General features: G+C 51.7%; 1 protein-coding gene across 4 annotated transcripts in view; it reads left to right on the forward strand.

The window, feature by feature from the left end:
* The first annotated feature begins 2,839 nt into the window (after nt 1-2,839).
* Nucleotides 2,840-17,136, forward strand: part of MID2 (midline 2) — a 336,918-nt gene continuing 322,621 nt past the window's right edge. For 2 of the 4 annotated variants that reach the window (XM_074964320.1, XM_074964324.1), the window contains exon 1: nt 2,840-2,948. The gene's annotated coding sequence lies outside the window, so the exon portion shown is untranslated. Of the gene's footprint in view, nt 2,949-10,538; nt 10,603-17,136 lie in introns of those variants that run through there. The other 2 variants (XM_074964322.1, XM_074964323.1) reach the window with 2 other exon arrangements.

Consider the following 17,136-nt stretch of genomic DNA (forward strand, 5'->3'; position numbering starts at 1 on the left):
ACCACTGAATTCCACACCATGATGTGCAATTTGCACCGGTGTAAACAAGATGAGAATCTGGCCCTACCATTCCGAGCTGGCTGTGCTTCATCCCCACTTCACGTAAGACGCAGGCCCAGAGCAGTTCTCAGTTAGCGACCCCAGGTAATACACGCTTTATTTGCACTGCCGAGAAAGGTGTGGTTTTGCTGCAAGATGACTGACATGCGTTAGCGATCATGCTATGAAATCCTAGTGGAGACACAAGATAAATTAGGAGAGGTCAACTATGGGCAGGGATACGCTGCAGGTGCCTTGTCACAACATGAATTTTACAGCAGGGTAACTAACACGTGTTTAAAAACTCCACCTCTTTTGGCAGTGCAGACATAACCACAGTGAGCTAAGAGCAGAGCTGGGACCAGAACCCACGTCTCTGCATTCGAAGTCTCCTTCCTACAACAATCCCTTCTTCCCATTTGAAAAAACAAGTCACCCAGCGGTTCCCAACTTTTTCCCCTGCACGACCCCATTTTCAGAGGTATTGTTTCCTGTGACCCCCAACAGAATGGAAGGTGCCATTTTAAAATGTCATCCTCCCTGCACTGTGACCTTACACATACCATGCATGCAGTGGGATGGGGTGTAGGGTTGAATGCAGGCCAGATGGGCCGATTAACCCATTAGGCAGCTGATTAAAGAGGCTCAGCTGGGCAGGAAAAGGTGGGGCCTATAAAACCCAGGAGCTGAAAGGAGAAGGGGTGGCTGGGAAAAGGTAGATCCTCTGGGAGGAGAGAGTAGGGGCTGCAGTTACTTCCTGGGAAGAGGCTGTGGGGAACTGGCAGGCCCAGGAAGAAAAGGGGAAGCAGTAGCAGGAAGCAGCCCAGGTAGAGTAACAAGGTCAGAGAGAGAAGGCCCAGACTGCTGAGGTGAGGGTCCCTGGGCTGGAACCTAGAGTAGAGGGGAGGCCTGGGTGCCCCTACTAGCCATTGGGCAAGTAGCACCAAGGTAGTGAGCAAGAGGACTGTTGAGGGGGAACACGGACAGTGACATGGCTGGAGGGCTGAGTCACGAGTTGTACGCTGCAGTTCCTCAGGCTGCTCGAGGAGCTGCAGGCAGATAGCATAATGGTGTGCAAACTGCAGATGGGACAGGGTGTTGGCCTTGAGCTAATCCCCAGAGTATCAGGAGGAGGCGCCAGTCTGTTGGTAAGTGGTGCACCCTGTGACATGCGAGATTGTAAAATGGCATCCTCCACACACTTAGGATTGTCAAGACCCAATCCACTGATGGAGTGATCCTACTTGGGGTTGTGACCTGCTGAAATAAACAAACAAGGAAGCAACGGCCTGGAGGTATTTCTTTGCATCTTTATCCTTAAAGAGGCAGATACCTTCCCAGAAAGTTAAAATTATAAATAACCTATTCAGTGTGTACCTATATTATGGGAGAATCATTATGTTTCTGGGATTAATTTCCCCCTTTCTTGCTTTCTTTTTGCTGCTACTACTGTATATAGGCACACCTTTTATAAATAACAATTCAAACTTATCCAAGTCTCTTTAATACATTAAATGTACCAAACACCCTTCCACACTTTTCTGAACTAGATTAAAAAAAACTCATTATTTCTCAGCTGTATCTGCCAATGGAAAAGCAAACACATTAAAAGTGTTTCTGCAAAGAAATTGAATCTCAACTTAAAGTGTCTCCTCCACTGTAATAATGAATAATAAAACACTCCATGGATCTCATTTAAGGCTTTGGCCTGACATGTGTGTGACTACCTTTGTAATCTTTACTTTCCTGTGAACAGGGAAGAAATGTTCTTTATTAGTGGCCCACTCACATTTCTTTCTGTCCTGCAGGGTGCAATACAAGCTAGATTGCTAAAAACTTTAGCCCCAATTCTGTAAACTGATCCACAGAGGAAGATCCTGGCCAGTGGAGCTCTGCATAGGCTCAAGGGTTTAGCTGGGTGGATCAGCTTGTTGGGTTGGCCCTCCTGCTACATCTATGAAACCCAAAGATATGGAGCAAAACCATTAATGATTGCAGTGGTTTGGAAGGGCTCAAATTCCAAACTACTTAATTGTTGTCATATGCTATATGAGCACTGTCAAAGCATAAGTGTGAAGGATTGGGGTGGGGGTGTATGTGAGTAGAGGCAGTACTCTCCTTGTTCTCCTCCATCTCAGACTTCATTTTTTTTAAAGTCAGTGTCTGGCTGCTATAGTTGTAAATGATGCAGCAACACCTTCCTGAGTTTGCAGAGAGCCTGAAACAATAGCTCTGAGGAAAGTCCACTACTTTCCATGGGCACTATGCTCTGCTGCCAATGATGCTAGATTAAAGGTCAGCTTAGTTAAGGATAGGGATGCTCTCCAAAGCTGTGGGAAAGGAGAGGCAGGAGATTACAGAAGAGCTACACCAGCCTCTGCTAAAGTGGGGGCGCTGGAAGAGCCCGCGGGGGTGAATCCCAGCTCTTGGCCTTTCACCGCACATGGGTGGGGGGAGTGTCAGACTGGCTTCAACTTGCTGAGGCTTGAAGACCCCAGCTCCCGACGCTGGGAGCGGGCAGGGACCGGCTTTCTCCGTGCCCAAGGCCGGGAGCAGCGTGGGGGTGGGCTCTATCATTTGCCCCGGGCGGGGCGCCGCTCTCCACCCTGGGGAAGGCTGCTGGGCATGGGAAGACCTGGCTCCGGGGCGCGGGGCTGGAGTCGGGGGCAGCTCAGAGCCGGCAGGAGCGGGCTGCCTTTGCCGGGAACCTCCCGCCGGCGGCTTGCGCTCGGGGCGGCTCTGTGCGCCCTTACCTGTGGGGAGCGGAGCTGGGGAGGCGGGGCGGGAGGCGGCGCGGCGCGACTCTGCCCTGCCTCCCCGCTCGCCGCCGCTCGCTCCCCGGCCGGCGCTGTGTCTCCTGCGCCTCCAAGATGAGCGGGCAGCGGCAAGGCGGCTGCCGGAACCCGCTGGTAGGTGGGAGCCCGAGCCCGCCCGTCCGCGCACGGACCCGTGGCGGGGAGCGCTGGGGGGTGGGCGGCGGAGGCTGGCCGGGCAGGTCCGTGTCCCTGCTGCTCTCTGGGCGGGCTGGGGTGGAACTTGGTGCACGCCGCGCGCCGCTGGTGGGAAGGGAAGGGGTTAATGGTGTTGGTCTCCAGGGGGAAGGAGGTCGTTTGGTGTTGGAAGAGGCGCGAGTGTGTAGCACCCCTTCCCCCCCCCCCCCCCAAACTGGCTTCTCAGGGGAGCTCTTAGCCCAGGGCCTGGCTTGTTTGCTTGGCAGAGGGCGAGCAAGTGGCGCAAACAGCAGCTTGTTGTGAGGGAGTTGACGCGAAACCCGATCCGTGTTCCTGGCAGGGTAGCGTCCTTGCAGTTTGGGGTAGGAGTGCGCTTCCTACTGCCAGCCCTGGCCTGGTCCTGACATTGAAGGGTGGCGGGGGGAAAGCAAATCCACTGTGCAGGGCACGGCTCCCCCAGCATGGGCAGAATTAGCAGGTCAGAGATGATGGTCACAGTCCTCCCCCCTTTCCCCTTCTTGTTTCCTACAAAGCAAGGCTTTTTTAACTGCCAAGTGTGTCTGCCCTAGTAGGGCAGATAGATTAATTAGCACTGCCAGTGCCTTGCAACTTGTTCCCTTCCAGAGCAGGAAGTTAGGTGCCTTGAGTCCATCCTTAACTCTGGCTAATACCAGCTGAAGGAAGGACCACCCCCCTCATTTCCTTTCCAGGTCTCCTCCCTGGCTCTGAACAGTTGCAGTTCAATCAGTGATTTTTTTTTTTTACTAGTAGCTTTTCCGATCTTGTCACTTGCTGGGCTCTGCTACTTACCCCCCCAGGCTGGTACATGCTCCTGAATTAATACATAATGATTAATAAATAGTCTCTCTCCCGTCTGACTTTGCAGGCTGGGTAGTGGCCTTTCCCTCTTTAAGCCTAGAGATTAAATGTTCAATAATCCTGTTTCAGTTTCAAGCTTCCCTTCTGGTCAGCAGGGTGCAAATGCCGTGGGCTTGCTCCAGTCGGATCTTGTTGCTAACAGTGCTATACAGCTTTAGTGGCCATAAAGTTTAGTTAAAAGGGAGTTAAGAGATAATGGGTTTCTTGTTATTTAGACAGCTCTCCTCTGAAATCAAAGGCAGAGCGAGGGAAGTGCACACATAAAGACAGTAATAATGCTAATTTGCCAGCTCTGAGCAGTGAGGTCTGAGAGAGTGGCTGGTATTTGAAAGTATGTTTTGCTGTTGTTTTTTATTGACTTTCTGCTTTTACTGATGTGATCACTGGCTTTGAAATGTAGCATATTATGACAAGATAGACAGTGTGTCTGAGTAGCACTATTTTAATTCCTAGTTTTCAAGTCTTACTCATAGCTTTTGGAAGCGCAATGTGCATCACCTGTGTAGTTTATGACTATAATACATATATTTCTACATGCAGCTGCAGTGGTTCAGGTGCTTAATGGCAGCTCTGTCAAATGGGGTGGGGGAATTTGGGATACGTGTCTTGGTGTCTCTCAATTCTCTCAAGTCTGAGTGTGTTGATGGGTTAAGCACTGCCTGTGATTGTGGGTGTGACACCTCCTCCCCATGGAAAATGAATTCTGAATCCTTGATTCAGTCATTGTTGGACAATGATTCAAACTAGAATGTCCCCATCCACGGAGCTGCCACAGGTTAGCCAGACTGGTAGCCTGTAACCACTACAGCTCAGCAAGGCACAGTTGCAGTGTGTTTCTAGCTAGTGTGGTGTTGTTACCCATGAGCTGTAAGGTCAGTGGTGGGCAGCATGCTGGGAATTTGGAGTGCAGTGCCAATTGCTTATATTGGGGACTGAGACATGTTGGGTACAGGTTTGAGCGGCTCCTTTATCCTATGAATAATATTAATACCCCCTTCCTTCTCACTACTTTAAAATAAGCCAGGTACCCCTGTCTATAGATAGCACTGATGTCCCGCTCAGGAGTGGGGAGGCGAGAATGTCACCTGATGTAGATGATGACAGACAAATTTGAGGATGGCAGTGCTGAGCTGCCTGTATTTCCGACAGGCAGCTTTTTGCTGTGCGTGTCACTGCTGCCTGTAACTTGTTAGGAATCTGCTTGTGTTGCTTTCCCTTTGCTTTTCCTTTTCCTTTTAATGAATAAATAATAAACACCACTCAGAAATGAAGAAAAGTAACAACTTGCCTTGATGCAATAGAACAAAACACACAAGTGACTAGAACTGGGTGTACGATGAAGCTACAGGAAAAAGAGCAAGCAGGGCAAAGATCCAGAAGGAGGAAGTACCTTTGGCAAAGGTCCGTTGCATGGAGTTAGGTGGTGGTTGTTGCTCCCAGAGCCGTGGGTGTGCCTGATGTTTACCCGGAGGAGCCTTTTGCAGCGCCAAGGGAAAGCCGTGTGCACCCTGTATGTGCTAAAAATTACCCTGCCTGGTTTGTCAGCATTGCTCTTCTGAAGCTGCTGCTGATAAATTCCATCCACTGAAATAGATCACTTGCATTAATAATGGGAGCCGACAGCATCCCTGACAGAGGCACACCATGTAAAGTGACTGCTAACTGTTATGTGTGCAGACAGACATACGTGTGAGTGAAGACGAGGGAGGTACAGTTTCTGAGCGTGCACGTGATTGGCTTCTGACTATTCAAAAAAAATACTGTTACTTTAAATCACCCTCTGTTCAGGGTTGAATCACTTTTCCAAATGTTTATATTTTTACCCTTAAAGGTTGGCCTGATTTTTAGGTTTGTTTTAGTTGATGTTTCTGCCCCCTGTTGGGTGTTCCTCAGTCAGTTCTGAGGTGACTGTGTCCTGTTTAACCTGGCAAGTCTCAGGCTGAGGTGATGAGAATTGTCCCAACAGTGCATTTCCCAGGGGCAGCGCTTTCGAAAGGGGCTCGTGGCTGCTAAGTTTAAATGCCTTGGTTTTCAGTTCCAAGTAAAGCCAAGGATGATGGGTGACCAGCCCCTCTGGCAATGTGGGTGTCCCCAGTCAAGCACTTGAAACCATTCTTTAAAAAAAAAAAAAAAAAAAAGTGACTGTACCCTCTCCCTTAGGGGTCCGTCTGCTCTAGTGGGATAAGCCAGTGCAATATTGCAAGGAATAGCACAAAGGCAAGGAATAAAGGGACTCTTTGGGACAGAAGGCATTTAAGGCTGAGTTCTGCTCATGTAATTCTGTGGTACGGGCTTAGATCTGCATATTGAACTGCTGTGTACTGTTGCCACTGAACTCATGGCTTAAATGGTCCCAAATGGCAAGCCTGAAGGCCAGTTAGCAGCTGCAGTCTTTTTCTGTGATATTTAAAACCTGGTTTCCCCCCTAAAAAACAAAACAAAAAAACCCAAAACAAACTGGGTTGGTTTGGATCTGGATTTCAGTCCTCCAAGTTGAGGAGTGTGTGGATCTGGGGTTTGGTTGGGCTCCCAAGCTGAGATTCAGGACCATCGCTGCTTATTTTGCTTGCTAGGCCCCTAGCAGCCAGCTGAGTGGGAATGATTGTCAGCAGCGCTGCTTTGGCTTTCAGTCTCCTTAGAGCTTTCGGTGCTGTGTGTGTACCTGCCAAGAACACAACTGCGTGCCTAGCCCTAGGAACCCTCTTGGCCAGAGAGAACACCCTTGCTTGGGTTTGAAGTCACCCATATTCTGATCAGTCCTGGAGTTCAGATGCTGGGGACTGTGCTCCCTGCCCTCCCCCGACTTTGTAAAACACTCTGCTTCACAGCCACTGGTGTAAAGTTGGCTGCTTTTTATTATTTTTTCCCAGAGAACAGTTGTACGTTACGGCATAATGAGAACTCTGGTTTAGTGTCATCTATTATAAATGAGTAACTCTGTTAGTTGCACTGATTAATGAGCAGAATACACAGTAGGGAAGGAAGCGACTGACCTTATTGGGCCTTCTGTTCGTGTTGTTTACTCGGTTGCTGCATCTTGTGCATGTAGTGACAGCACTGGGTTGGAACTTGCGGTCCCAAGAACACCGGTGAAGACTGGTTATTTAGGGAAAAATTTGAGCACTTGTGTGAAGCTGAAATACCCATACTGTGCTTTGTGCTAACACCACTGCTGGGCAGTGAAGCATCCTCACGGCAAAGCAAAGTTCCCCTGGCTGGACAGACCTTGGGAATGGAATGTCTCAGCCCTTGAATCAGATACCAGCTTCCTGTTTTCCCAAGTGAGGCTGTTAGCAAATGTTAAAAGGAACTCCTTCGCCAGCGGCCTAGAATGTATTTCTGTCCCTCTCCGGCTGCGGAGGAGGAAGCGGAACAAGGCCTTAGCCTATGCACACTTTATCCAAGAAAGCGATACGCTCTAAGCACTGCAAACCCTCCCTGCGCTGTGTCAGGACTGGCACGTGGGGCAGGAGGGGCTGGGGCCCTGGCCAGCTTCAGTAAAATGTATCTCACTTGTTGGCTTTAAGATCCTCCACCCCGTGCACTTCTTGGTCCCTCTCTGAGCCCCTAAGAGTGAGGGGCTGGCTGGGGAGCACAGGAGAGCTCATTCTGCATGGCTGGAAGTACTGGCTTCTCTCAGGAAATACACCAGGGAGTGACCGCTGAGCTGGGAGCTGAGCAGGAGTCTCCCAGCTCCGATTTCCTCCTGCAGAGCTTGTAGCCACCCCCAGACAGGTGCTGCTTGCACCCTGCCCCTTCTCAGCTGTCTCTCTTCTCTCCCTCCTCCTTTCTGGCCTGTCTCCTTCTAGTGCATTTGCTGTCCCCAGTGCTGGGGGAGGGGTGGGGCAGAGAGCCCTGGGCTGGCAGCTCCTGTGGCCAGCTGTCCTAGAGACCCCTCAGGAGTCAAGAGGGTAGGCAGGTGGCTTTGAAGGAGCATGAGGGCAGATCCACTGGCTTTACCTGCAACCGTGGGGGAGGAGGGATGGATCTGGGGCCCTGCAGCCCTCCCTGTCCCTCTCCCTTGCCCTCTTCCCCAACCTGGCCTCATGCCTTCAGGCGCTGCAGGTTTTTGTGGTGTTACGTGATATGTGTAAATGCCTCAATCTTGTCCTGTTTTGCATGTGTGCAGGGATCCTCCAAGAGCAGGGAAGGGTAGCGGGATATGGGGCTCATGCTCCCTTGGGCACCAGGCTGGGGTCCTGCTGCTGCATCCAGCGATGCTCGCTTGCCCAAAGGCATGAGGAGGTGACCAGTTCTCAACTCCCCTCGGGTAGCAGGTGTTGGGGAGGAGGCTGCACACTGCTCCGCTTTAGGACGTCAGGAAGGAGTACGGCTGAGTACCCTGTGTCTCCTCCCCCCCCACCCCCCAGCGGGTCCTATAGCTCTGAATGGCTGAGGGGCTCGGCTCGGTGCTCCATCTCTGCTGCTGCCTTGCAGCCCCCAACCTTGGTCAAAGCAGAATCTTTCTAAAATGCCCACCCCTTTTACATCCGGTATTTAAAATGAACTCCCCCAAGGTTGAGCTGCCTCCAGGGAGGAGAAAACCAAGTGAGCTGGCAGGAGACAGCAGGTCTCCAGTGACTAATTTTTCCAATCTCCCCCCCATCCCCTTTCGTGTTTAAATGGTCTGTGTCCAATCCCGGCCCGCTGGCCCCAGCACTGCACCAGCCTCGCGGTGGGGACTGCACACACTTGGCCAAGTGATCAGAAAGGTCATCTGCTTGCACTACAGCTGCTGCAAGCTCCTCGGAGTCTGCTGCAGAAATGCACGGCATTTGCGCTGTGCTGCTGCATTGCAGCCCACGTCCCTATTTTTATCTCCCCCCTGCAGCATTGGAGGCAGCACTGTCACCAGGGCGGGGATGGTCCACAGCCGGCCTCTTGCTTCACTAACAAATCCCCCCCGCTCCTGGGAACCATTCCAAACCATGGCAGTGTATGATGTGACAGCTCCCTAGGGAGTGGGTGGGGGCTGCAGTCCATGTGGGATCACAGACCCCTCTGTCACCAGCCTGGGGGCCTGCAGCCCCACCCACCCTTAGGGATTCTGGGGCATGCTGCAAGGAGCAGCGGCTAGTGCTGCTGCTGGGATGGGGGCAGGAGGACCTGAAGCAAAGGCTTGGTCCCTCACAGCTTGTGGGGGTGCAGGCTGTGGGCAAGGGGCTGTGCCCTTCTTTGCTCCTCTGTGATGTGGGAGGGTGAAGGGTTCGGTGTATTGCTTTTCTATCCCTCCGAAAGCCAGCTCTTCCTTGCTTGTGCTGGAGGACTCCTTGGGGGTCTGGGATGTGCATTGTGAGCAATCCCACCTCGCCTGCCTGGGTCCAGACTGTCCAACGGGGGTCCTTTCTTCCAAATGCTGCTAGTCAGAGGTGCGACCCAGCGAACACAACTGTCAGTTTGGAGCAGGCTACGGCTCTGATCCTACCCAGACTGGCGCATGTGCTCTGGTGGAGGCGTGGAATGAGGCCTGCTGACCCCGGTGGGATTCTTTGTATGAGTCAAGTGAAGCAAGTGTAGGGGTGAGCTGCATTTCCTTTCTCTTCGCAGCTGTCCATCACCTGACTCTTGCTGTAACTTTGTCAGTTTTCCATTGCCACAATGTTTCCTAGGGTGGGCAGGGCCCGAGTATCTAATTTGGGTTTTAAACTAACTTTAAGAATCAGAGAAGGGCACAAGGCCAATATATTCCCCTTTGCAGGCCCCCTTTTGTGACAAGATCACCTTTCTCATTAGTACTGGTTTCGCACAGAGGGGCTCTGCCTCTTTCTCGCCATCCCAGTGTCACATCTGGTAATATGATCAAGGCACGCTACGGTGTGTAGGTGGCCTCTGTTGATAAGGGAGGGCATGGGCTGAAGAGGGATGATTATAATGGCCAAGTCCCGAGGGGAAAGGTTGAGACCGCTGATCTATGTTCAAGCAGGCTTGCAGAGACTCCAGATGCATCTGGTTTTTCGGCCGAGTGGTGAGGAAATCTGGAGGACCGCTTTGTAGCTAGACTGCTTCCTCCCTAGCAATGGTGTGTGGCATGACTGCGAAGTGAGTGGCTGTGTGAGCCCTCTCCCCAGGAGCATTGCCGCTGGATGCGATGAGCAGTGTGACAGAACATGCTGCTTATCGCTTTCCTGTGTACTTATTTATGGGTGTGGAAAACACGCACATGATCAAAGGCAGAGGCTGCCTCCTGGTCTCAAGCCATTAGGGGCTTTCTGTCTGCGCCCTGTTCTCCGTTTAAACTGGGACAGGAGTGTGACCATCCATCACGTTTCAGTCCAACGCTGAGCTGAGAGAAGCTCCAAATAGGCAGCAAATGTTACTTAAGGGAGCTGGAGAGTATTTCCCAATAAAACCCACATTTATTATTTAAAATTGCGCTAACTAGGATATGGCCAGCGGGAAAAACGTGCTTAGCATACTATGGCAAGCAACCAGGTTTAATAAACGGATGTCCGTTCTCCCCCACCTGCTGCATTTCTGGTGTAGGGATCGGTAAACAGCTGCCAAGTGCTTGAAGGGAAATAAAACCAGGCTCTGCTTGAGGCATATCAAAGGAGCATGCTCAAAACCTGGAGTGTAGGGTGTGCTTATTGTATGCTCTTCCCCAGCATCATGTGTGTTCTGGACCTGATCTTGCGGTCTTCTTTCAGGCAAAACTCCCATCAGTGGATTGGGACTTTTATATTCACCCATGCAAATTAATGGCAAAACTCACTGTCTCCTCCAAAACCTCCAAGTAAGTTGTATTTATTTTACAGCTATTAAAAAGTCTGCTGAAGGCACTCTGAGCACACATGCCCCTGAAGTCAGCATGAGTTCTAGGGTTGAGGATAGGACTCAGCATCTGAGAGCAGACGGGCGAAGCCCAATAGATCATAAAAAAGGGGGAAGTATTACTTTCCCCATCTGTGATGCCAGGGTGAAAATGATTGCTATCTGTAGAGTGGCTTGAAATTCTCACCTGAAAGGGGCTATACAATTTATTATTATTGCTAGAATTCATGTTGAATAGTGACATTAATCAGTGGGTCATTTATTTATTTCTTATATTACAGATACAGTAACTGGATCACATTAAGGGTAATTGCCTTGGAAAATTTCATTTAAATCCAGTGTTGAGTTAGTCGAGCAAACCAAAGCAAAAAAACCCCCTAAGCCTTAGCTTCTGTTAGTAAGCAGGGGCATTATAATGGCAAGTGTCAGCACCAGCATAAAAAAAGCAGACGGGGAGAAAAGCTGCATGGGAGTAAACAGAAAAGATGCTAAAAAGATGCACTCCTCATGCAGCCTTCTGCAGCAGCAAGTCAGAGATGCCAGGGACTAAATTAGCTTCTGTGTTCTTCAAAGAGACATGGAGCGTGTGAAATGTGTGTCATGAACAGATATCAAAGGAATCCCAGTAAATCTGGTCCTGTAACTGGGCTGATTAAAATTAGGCTGTTTAATTATGCTCAAGCACCTGAGATGCCGTGTGCGGTCCGGAGAGCAGCGGGGCCCTGAGTGAAGCTGTGACATTACCGCAGGCTAGCATGAAGCTATTAACCTGCTCTGTTGCTGCAAGGCTCCAGGTACTAAGACAGGGCTGACGATGTCATGGCCTGATGTGGGTGCTCTGGTGAACCTGCTTGATTTATTTGCCTCTCCTAGGGAGTTCCCATCTGTGTCCCCCAGGGGGGAGGGGCACACTTGAGGTCCTCATGTGCCTGCTAAGTTACATTACATTAGAATGCACGTTAGCTAGCACCGGGCAAAACATGCAGGCTGTCATGGTTTTGAAGGGATTGGCACTGGCTCTACCCTGCCCCCATTGAGCTGTACCATTGGCTGTCGAAGGATCAGAGTTCGGCTGACTCTGAGGGCATCTGAAACACCCTCTCTCTGTGTAGAGCTGGTCCGTTGTGGTTACAGTCCTGTGGCCTGGCCCCGGGTGCACTGCAGAGTTAACCACAAGGAGCTGAGGCAGTGTTAGGCACTGGAGGGCGTGTTAGGGAATGTGTCCGAACTCGGGTAGTTTCCCTGTGAAGATGAGCCCTGATGGGCTGGCATTAGCCTTGCCAGTCGCCGGCCGGCCATTCAGAAGGCACCAGATACTGTTACCCAGCAACTTAACATCCAGCCAGAGGAGGGCGCCATACGCCCCACAGCGCAAGCAGGTCAGAGGGGCCCAGGCTCAGGAGGAAGCCAGAGGTTGCCCGTGAGCAGGCAGCTGGAGGGCAGAGCCTGGCAGCTGGTGGTGCAGGGAAGGCTGGGCACTAAGCAGCCCAAGAGCTAGGACAGGCAGGGAAGCATCTGGGTGCTTATCGCTGGCGGGAGGCCAGCAGCATTTCTTGTACCCATATTTAACAGCCCCTAGGGCTGAGCGAGGGACTGCTGGCTTCTCTCTCACTGTGGGGCTGAGGGTATTTGCACCTATTATTTCTGCAGCCTAGAAAAGCATCATCTGTTCCCTGCAGTGTGTGAGTGTTAATGGGACCCCCAAAAACGGGAGCCTACAGAGCCCAGTGCCGGGAGCACCTGCCATGCACTGAGCAGGCTGCAGAGGGACTGCTGTGTCACGCAACACCCTGCAGCGGGGTGTGGACACCGTGTTTGCTTAGCACATGGGGAGTGGTGTTCTCCTTAAGGATCTCATGGCTTTTCACAGGGATGGATCACCAGGTGGGGAGAGACAGCTACCACAGGGCCTAAACCTGCTGCTCCTCTGTCTGTACAAAACACGGGGCATCGACGATGGAGGTCCAGGGTCAGTGCACTGGGGAAGAGCCCGGTCCCATCCTCTGACCCTTCTGCCATGTGACAATGGCAGCAACCAGGGCTGTGTTCAGTATTGCGCAGGGACAGGTTAGAATAGCCAGAATAAATGGCTTAAGATGACTTGGGGATACAAATACAATTTCTTTAGGGTACAAAACAAACCAGCTAGAACTAGTTAATTAGCGAATGTCTTGTCACCCAACATACTTAGCTCTCAGCTGGAAACCCCACTCCTTGATAGGTTATAAGGGGGCTAGATGGTTCATGGGCCTGGAGCTGAGGCTCCTGGATGAAGCCAGCCAGCAGATGCCACTGGGTAAATAGAGGCAAGGTATTTGGCCAGAAATTGTCCTTGTCTGGTGTGTAGTCAATGCCAGTGAGATGTGGCTAAATCCTTGTCATAGGGCTGCTTGCCAGGAGCTCCTTCTGTCAACTGTCTGTGCCCTGCCTCAGTTTCCCCATTCAGAGTCCCCAAAACAGTCCAATTAGTCTTTCTTAATGCCAGTAGCCCTTGTGGGGTTAAATTTATAACAAAAGCACGTGTGCCCCCTCCCCTCACCCCAACAAGCCCCAACACCGTAGTCCAGTCAACACATCAAATGCAGCCCTAGCTTCTCAGTCAGCCCTGGCGCCCCTCACCGCGCCGCTCACCATGCCCCAGCTCCTTTGCCTTTCCAACTGGAGTCCTGCCCCACTCTTCCCTGTGGCAACCCCACAGGCTCTCTGCTAGGAGCATCCCTCACTCCCTCAGCCCTGTCATGGTTCCTTTGGGTTCAGGAAAGTAGTTAGTGCAGCCCTGGAGATGTCAGTGGGTGAGCCCCTGCACTTCTCCCTTCAGCCCTCCCTGGGCTTGGCTCTGGCTTAGTCAGCAGGCATCCCCCACTGCTGCTTTCTTGCCTTCAGCGTTCTCCCAGGAACCACCTTCTGCTGGCTTCCAGGGCTCCCCTAGTCTCTGGCAGCTCTCACCTGCCCTTCCTGGCTGCACCCATCTGCTCCGGCTCACTGGGACCCACTTTATAGGCCCCAAGTGCTGCCCTGCCTTCCTAATTGGCCAAGCAGGGAGTACCCGTTCTGGCAGGGGAGCTGGATCTACTTCATTCACATGGGGAAGCCACCCTGTGACAACCCAGTGCCCACATCGCAGAAAACTTCACTGTGGCTAGCACTGAATGGCCATCTTGTATGCAGTTTCAACGGAGGCAAAGGGGTGAGCGGGCTCTGAAGAGTGAACTCCAACCTGCTGGGGCTGGACCACAGGAGCCCGGGGGAAGGGAGAGCAGCATGGGAGAAGCTTGCAGCAGTTTTGGCTGCACTGCCCCCGCTCTGCAGGTGAAAGGAGGATCCCAGTCTCCAGAACGCCAATGCAGTGCTGAGGTAACAGAGAGATAATTGTTCCAAAGGCACCCACGTCTCTTCCCCCAGAGAGCTCGAGGGGAGAGCATAGGGATCTCCTGCGCGATGCCGGGAAAAATTGTAACTAATGGAATAATAGTTTCCAGCATGGTGCACCCCAAAGTGACTTATCGGCAGTATTCCGGCTTGTGCTGCCCCTTGGCACATGCCGGAAACCTACCGCCAGTGCTGCACATTTGGTGGCCCCTCCAAGACGTTTCAGAGGCTTTGGGCCGGCCCACAATGGAGGTGCATTACAGGGTATGTCTCCACTGTAGTCAGGCCAGCCCATGTAGTTGAACCAGAGCTTGCTCGCTCACAGTAGTTGCAGCGACACAGGCCAGCTGGCCGAGTATGTTCCTTGGGTTCCCAGTGGGGTTGTACTCGGGTGACTACCCCATCCCACCGCCTGTGTTGTTGTGGTTAGCTGGATCGAAGCTAGCTTGGGTGTGTCTACATTGCATCTCCCAGTGGCTGTGTAGACATCTCCTAAGATCTCACGCAGATGGCTGCTGCTTGACCCAGGCTCCTCACAGTCGCTGTCTGGTTCCCAGGCACAAGCCCAAGGCTGCAATGTTTGTGTTAGAAAGGCACTTAGCCTGGATAGTGCAGGCTTCGGCTTTGCAAACATTTGTCACTATCTTAGAAGAGTCACTTTCCTCCCTTCCTCATGCCCAATAGAATGCAGTCGCCGGGGGCGGAATGGTGGTTTGAGGACATGCCCCACTGCACAGTGGTGTGGAGCTTTGGGGGAGAAGTGGGAACAACTTTGAGAAAATGTCCCCCACCAGAAAGTGGGCTTTAGCCCCCGGAAGCTCAGAGTGTTAGCGAAACGATGGCCTTACAAACTGGCTTTTGTTGCTGAAGTTTCTGATGCAGCCCAGGGTGACAGCAGGATGTTTAAGATGCTGTGGCAGAAGAAATCCAGAAACTGCGAGTTGTTACTGAGATTTATGGGCACAGTCTGCATAAAAGCATTTTATTTATCTGAAAACATCTGACACATACTTAAAGCTGGCACTCTAAAGTTTCTGGAATTCTTCCGGCATAACATTCCCTGGAGTAGCATTCATACACATTGTCTCTCTCCTAAACTTTACATGTAAACACTGAAAACTCATTTAGGGAACGTGCACACTGTAAAGTAACCACTCTGTTTACTAGTTTGTTTTAGCTCTGGCGCTTTGTGTTTCCATCTTCATATGCCCTTGCAAATTGAATCCAGAGTCTGACATACTGAAAGCCCCAGGTACCTTTCTCCGGAGCTGAAATGTTTATCCAGGGAGTTGAGTGCTGCAGCATGAGAACCTGGGCCCTCTGGTACTCTATGCTCACACACCAATCTGCAATTCACTCTCCATCTTCACTTTTAACTTGCAAGATCCTGTCCTTTAGGAGCATGCTGGAGACGGAGCCAGAAACAATTCAGTTTATTTAGCAAACTGGCCCTGATTTCTCCTGGTCTGTGCTTTACATTATGATGGATGGGGAGTGAGTGCTCCAAGACATTGTTTTAGCTCCCCTCAAAGATGCCTTTGTCTGCTCTGCTTGTTTTTTCTCCAGAAATGTGCTCTGGCTTTACTTGGAGGGTTTCCCTGGCTGCTGATGGTTCTGTCTTGCTTCCTGGTGCTGGAAGCTTTTGCACATGTATTATTAGGAAGGGATGGTCTGGGACTGTATGTGTAGGACCCAGCTCTGCCCCTCTCTGTGCCCCACTCTAACTACTGCACTGCTCCTTTGCTTGCAGTGTTGCTATTCCAGCGCGATTCGTGATTAGCATTGCAGCTTTTAACTCTGCCAGAAGCCAGGCCTTGCTCTAGTTGTCTCCTGAGCCCATAGTTCTCTATCTTTGCCTGCCAAACTTGCTTCCCCTCCTCCCTCTCTCCCCAGGACCGTGGCCATTTCTTCAAGAGAACATATGCAAAGAGCTTTCTGATCCTGCTTCCGCAACACCTCTTCTCTCCTCCAGCCAGACACCCACTCCTGGATCCCCAAATGTTTCTTATCAGCTCCTATGCCCTGACTCCACTCACTTCTGACTTCTCTGAGCCATGTGCTCACATAGCCCCCAAGTCCCATTCCTTGACCCCATCTGGCTCTCCAGCTGCTGCCTCCTCCCCTTTGCCTTTCAGCTCCTTGAGTAAGACATCTGCTGCTGCCCTGATTTTCTACTGTTCTGCAATCCTCGCTTCCCCTGAAAATATCCTCCCAGGGCCTCCTCCTGCTCAGGTCCATGGGCTCTCTTCCTCCCTGCCGTGGTGCTGTCTCCCTTGATCTCTCCCTACTCCTGTGCTCTAAGTCTTGGCTATTCCTTGGATCTCCTCTTCTGTCTTCCCCTCTCTGTTGGCTTCTCTGGGCTCTGCCTTCAGTCTCCTCCTTTCCGGTGCTTTTTTGTCTGCTTTCAGGGCCTCTTCAGTTGCCAAGCCCAATCTCCCCCTCCTCTCCTGTGCAGACTCAAACCTTCGATGCATGCTGAGCTCAAACTTCTTCAACGTCCTCCAAGCCTCTCTGGTCCTCCCATCACCCAGTGCACAGTCTCAGTGTCCTGTCATGTCTCCTTTAGGGTGACCGGATGTCCTGATTTTTATAGGGACAGACCCGATATTTGGGGCTTTGTCTTATATAGGTGCCTATTTACCCTCCCCCCCACATCCCCTGTCCCAATTTTTCACACATGCTGTCTGGTCACCCTAGTCTCCTTCCATGCACTCTCTGTGCCATGTGCTGTGGCTCTCCTGCACCACCGCTAACCCTGATCCCCACCCGTCCCAAATGGCTTGGCCACGTCTCGCCTCCACTGATGCAAATGCTTCCTCCTGGCCACCCTGCTCCTCACCTCACCCCCCATCCTATCCCATCCCAAATGCTGCTGCTCAAATCACCTTCCTCTGATGGCCCTTCAGATCCATCCAGCAGCTCCCAGCTTCTGACCCTCTGCGCCAGGCACGGCTCTGCCCTGGCCCATGTCACTGCTCTCCCATCTCACTCCTCTTTTTGCTCTGCACAGCCAGCATGGCATGCTGCTCCCTTTGTGTCCCTTGCTCACCCTCAATTGTGTAAGCCCTTCCTTGCTGCCCTGTCCCTATCCTCACAGCACACTCCTTTGTGCGGGCCTTTCAGCAAG

This window comes from Natator depressus, chromosome 9 (assembly GCF_965152275.1).
Source record: "Natator depressus isolate rNatDep1 chromosome 9, rNatDep2.hap1, whole genome shotgun sequence".
In the NCBI taxonomy this organism is placed as follows: domain Eukaryota; kingdom Metazoa; phylum Chordata; order Testudines; family Cheloniidae; genus Natator; species Natator depressus.